Genomic DNA, 6,680 nt, shown 5'->3' with positions numbered 1-6,680 from the left:
TTACGATATAACGTATAACGTTGTATAGTATTAGGATATAACGTATAACGTTATATACTATTACGATATAACGTATAACGTTGTATAGTATTAGGATATAACGTATAACGTTATATACTATTACGATATAGCGTATAACGTTGTATACTATTACGATATAACGTATAACGTTGTATAGTATTAGGATATAACGTATAACGTTATATACTATTACGATATAACGTATAACGTTGTATAGTATTAGGATATAACGTATAACGTTATATACTATTACGATATAACGTATAACGTTGTATAGTATTAGGATATAACGTATGACGTTATATAATATTACGATATATGGTGTAACGTTATATACTATTACGATATATAGCATAACGTTGTATGGTGTTGCGATATAACGTTATATAATATTGCGTTATAACGTATAACGTTATACACAATTACGATATAAGGCATAACGTTGTATGGTCATACGATATAACGTATAACGTTATATACTATTACGATATAGCGTATAACGTTGTATACTATTACGATATAACGTATAACGTTGTATAGTATTAGGATATAACGTATAACGTTATATACTATTACGATATAGCGTATAACGTTGTATACTATTACGATATAACGTATAACGTTGTATAGTATTAGGATATAACGTATAACGTTATATACTATTACGATATAACGTATAACGTTGTATAGTATTAGGATATAACGTATAACGTTATATACTATTACGATATAACGTATAACGTTATATAATAATACCATATAACGCATAACGTTATTTGGTATTACGATATAACGTATAAAGCTATATGCCATTACAATATAACGCATAACGTTCTATAGTATTACGATATAACGTATCACGTCGTATGGTATTAGGATATAACGTATAACGTTATACACAATTACGATATAAGGCATAACGTTGTATAGTCATAGGATATAACGTATAACGTTATATACTATTACGATATAGCGTATAACGTTGTATACTATTACGATATAACGTATAACGTTGTATAGTATTAGGATATAACGTATAACGTTATATACTATTACGATATAACGTATAACGTTGTATAGTATTAGGATATAACGTATAACGTTATATACTATTACGATATAACGTATAACGTTGTATAGTATTAGGATATAACGTATGACGTTATATAATATTACGATATATGGTGTAACGTTATATACTATTACGATATATAGCATAACGTTGTATGGTGTTGCGATATAACGTTATATAATATTGCGTTATAACGTATAACGTTATACACAATTACGATATAAGGCATAACGTTGTATGGTCATACGATATAACGTATAACGTTATATACTATTACGATATAGCGTATAACGTTGTATACTATTACGATATAACGTATAACGTTGTATAGTATTAAGATATAACGTATAACGTTGTATACTATTAGGATATAACGTATAACGTTATATACTATTACGATATAGCGTATAACGTTATATAATATTACGATATAACGTATAACGTTGTATAGTATCAGGATATAACGTATAACGTTGTATAGTATTAGGATATAACGTATAACGTTATATACTATTACGATATATCGTATAAAGTTATATACTATTACGATATAACGTATAACGTTGTATAGTATTAGGATATAACGTATAACGTTATATACTATTACGATATAACGTATAACGTTGTATAGTATTAGGATATAACGTATAACGTTATATACTATTATGATATAGAGTATAACGTTATTTAGTATTACGACATAACGTATAACGATATATACCAGTACGATATATGGTATAACGTTATATACTATTACAATATAACGTACAACGTTGTATACTATTAGGATATAACGTATAACGTTATATACTATTACGATATAGCGTATAACATTATATACTATTACGATATAACGTATAACGTTATATAATATTACGATATAACGTATAACGTTGTATAGTATTAGGATATAACGTATATCGTTATATACTATTACGATATAACGTATAACGTTGTATAGTATTAGGATATAACGTATAACGTTATATACTATTACGATATAACGTATAAAGTTATATACTATTACGATATAACGTATAACGTTGTATAGTATTAGGATATAACGTATAACGTTATATACTATTACGATATAACGTATAACGTTGTATAGTATTAGGATATAACGTATAACGTTATATACTATTATGATATAGAGTATAACGTTATTTAGTATTACGATATAACGTATAACGATATATACCAGTACGATATATGGTATAACGTTATATACTATTACAATATAACGTACAACGTTGTATACTATTAGGATATAACGTATAACGTTATATACTATTACGATATAGCGTATAACGTTATATAATATTACGATATAACGTATAACGTTGTATAGTATCAGGATATAACGTATAACGTTATATACTATTACGATATAACGTATAACGTTGTATAATATTACGATATAACGTATAACGTTGTATAGTATTAGGATATAACGTATAACGTTATATACTATTACGATATATCGTATAAAGTTATATACTATTACGATATAACGTATAACGTTGTATAGTATTAGGATATAACGTATAACGTTATATACTATTACGATATAACGTATAACGTTGTATAGTATTAGGATATAACGTATAACGTTATATACTATTATGATATAGAGTATAACGTTATTTAGTATTACGACATAACGTATAACGATATATACCAGTACGATATATGGTATAACGTTATATACTATTACAATATAACGTACAACGTTGTATACTATTAGGATATAACGTATAACGTTATATACTATTACGATATAACGTATAACGTTGTATAGTATTAGGATATAACGTATAACGTTATATACTATTACGATACAACGTATAACGTTGTATAGTATTCGGATATAACGTATAACGTTATATACTATTACGATATAACGTATAACGTTGTATAGTATTAGGATATAACGTATAACGTTGTATAGTATTGGGATATAACGTATAACGTTATATACTATTACGATATAACGTATAACGTTATATAATAATACCATATAACGCATAACGTTATTTGGTATTACGATATAACGTATAAAGCTATATGCCATTACAATATAACGCATAACGTTCTATAGTATTACGATATAACGTATAACGTCGTATGGTATTAGGATATAACGTACAACGTTATACACAATTACGATATAAGGCATAACGTTGTATAGTCATAGGATATAACGTATAACGTTATATACTATTACGATATAGCGTATAACGTTGTATGCTATTACGATATAACGTATAACGTTGTATAGTATTAGGATATAACGTATAACGTTATATACTATTACGATATAACGTATAACGTTGTATAGTATTAGGATATAACGTATAACGTTATATACTATTACGATATAACGTATAACGTTGTATAGTATTAGGATATAACGTATGACGTTATATAATATTACGATATATGGTGTAACGTTATATACTATTACGATATATAGCATAACGTTGTATGGTGTTGCGATATAACGTTATATAATATTGCGTTATAACGTATAACGTTATACACAATTACGATATAAGGCATAACGTTGTATGGTCATACGATATAACGTATAACGTTATATACTATTACGATATAGCGTATAACGTTGTATACTATTACGATATAACGTATAACGTTGTATAGTATTAAGATATAACGTATAACGTTATATACTATTACGATATAACGTATAACGTTGTATAGTATTAGGATATAACGTATAACGTTATATACTATTATGATATAGAGTATAACGTTATTTAGTATTACGATATAACGTATAACGATATATACCAGTACGATATATGGTATAACGTTATATACTATTACAATATAACGTACAACGTTGTATACTATTAGCATATAACGTATAACGTTAGATACTATTACGATATAGCGTATAACATTATATACTATTACGATATAACGTATAACGTTATATAATATTACGATATAACGTATAACGTTGTATAGTATCAGGATATAACGTATAACGTTATATACTATTACGATATAACGTATAACGTTGTATAATATTACGATATAACGTATAACGTTGTATAGTATTAGGATATAACGTATAACGTTATATACTATTACGATACAACGTATAACGTTGTATAGTATTCGGATATAACGTATAACGTTATATACTATTACGATATAACGTATAACGTTGTATAGTATTAGGATATAACGTATAACGTTGTATAGTATTAGGATATAACGTATAACGTTATATACTATTACGATATAACGTATAACGTTATATAATAATACCATATAACGCATAACGTTATTTGGTATTACGATATAACGTATAAAGCTATATGCCATTACAATATAACGCATAACGTTCTATAGTATTACGATATAACGTATAACGTCGTATGGTATTAGGATATAACGTATGACGTTATATAATATTACGATATATGGTGTAACGTTATATACTATTGCGATATATAGCATAACGTTGTATGGTGTTGCGATATAACGTTATATAATATTACGTTATAACGTATAACGTTATACACAATTACGATATAAGGCATAATGTTGTATGGTCATAGGATATAACGTATAACGTTATATACTACTACGATATAGCGTATAACGTTGTATACTATTACGATATAACGTATAACATTGTATAGTATTAAGATATAACGTATAACGTTATATACTATTACGATATAACGTATAACGTTGTATAGTATTAGGATATAACGTATAACGTTATATACTATTACGATATATCGTATAAAGTTATATACTATTACGATATAACGTATAACGTTATATACTATTACGATTTAACGTATAACGTTGTATAGTATTAGGATATAACGTATAACGTTATATACTATTACGATATAACGTATAACGTTGCATAGTATTAGGATATAACGTATAACGTTATATACTATTACGATATATGGTATAACGTTATATACTATTACGATATATAGTAAAACGTTGTATGGTGTTACGACATAACGTTATATATTATTACGTTATAACGTATAACGTTATACACAATTACGATATAAGGCATGACGTTGGATAGTATTAGGATATGACGTATAACGTTATATACTATTACGATATGGCGCATAGCGTTGTATACTATTACGATATAACGTATAACGTTGTATAGTATTAGGATATAACGTATAACGTTGTATAGTATTAGGATATAACGTATAACGTTATATGCTATTACGATATAACGTATAACGTTGTATAGTATTAGGGTATAACGTATAACGTTTTATACTATTACGATATATGGTGTAACGTTATATACTATTACGATATATAGTATAACGTTGTATGGTGTTACGATATAACGTTATATAATATTACGATATAACGTATAACGTTATACACAATTACGATATAAGGCATAACGTTATATAGTATTAGGATATAACGTCTAACGTTGTAAACTATTACGATATAGCGTATAACGTTGTATACTATGACGATATAACGTATAACGTTGTATAGTATTAGGATATAACGTATAACGTTATATACTATTACGATATAGAGTATAACGTTATTTGGTATTACGATATAACGTATAAAGCTATATGCCATTACAATATATCGCATAACGTTCTATAGTATTACGATATAACGTATAACGTCGTATGGTATTAGGATATAACGTATAACGTTATATACAAATACGATATAAGGTATAACGTTGTATAGTATTAGAATATAACGTATAACGTTATATACTATTACGATATAGCGTATAACATTATATACTATTACGATATAACGTATAACGTTATATAATATTACGATATAACGTATAACGTTGTATAGTATTAGGATATAACGTATAACGTTATATACTATTACGATATAACGTATAACGTTGTATAATATTACGATATAACGTATAACGTTGTATAGTATTAGGATATAACGTATAACGTTATATACTATTACGATATAGCGTATAACGTTGTATACAATTACGATATAGAGTAGAACGTTATTTACTATTGCGATATAACGTATATCGATATGTACCAGTACGATGTATGGTATAACGTAATATACTATTACGATATATCGTATAACGTTATATACTAGTACGATTTAGAGTATAACGTTATTTAGTATTACGATATAACGTATAACGATATGTACCAATACGATATATGGTATAACGTTATATACTATTACGATATAGCGTATAACGTTGTATACTATTACGATATAACGTATAACGTTGTATAGTATTAGGATATAACGTATAACGTTATATACTATTACGATATATCGTATAAAGTTATATACTATTACGATATAACGTATAACGATATATACCACTACGATATATGGTACAACGTTATATATTATTACGATATAACGTATAACGTTGTATAGTATTAGGATATAACGTATAACGTTGTATAGTGTTAGGATATAACGTATAACGTTATACACAATTACGATATAAGGCATAACGTTATATAGTATTAGGATATAACGTCTAACGTTGTAAACTATTACGATATAGCGTATAACGTTGTATACTATT

Source organism: Bombus affinis, unplaced genomic scaffold (genome assembly GCF_024516045.1).
Source record: "Bombus affinis isolate iyBomAffi1 unplaced genomic scaffold, iyBomAffi1.2 ctg00000183.1, whole genome shotgun sequence".
NCBI classification, from domain to species: domain Eukaryota; kingdom Metazoa; phylum Arthropoda; class Insecta; order Hymenoptera; family Apidae; genus Bombus; species Bombus affinis.
This window is presented reverse-complemented; position numbering follows the sequence as displayed.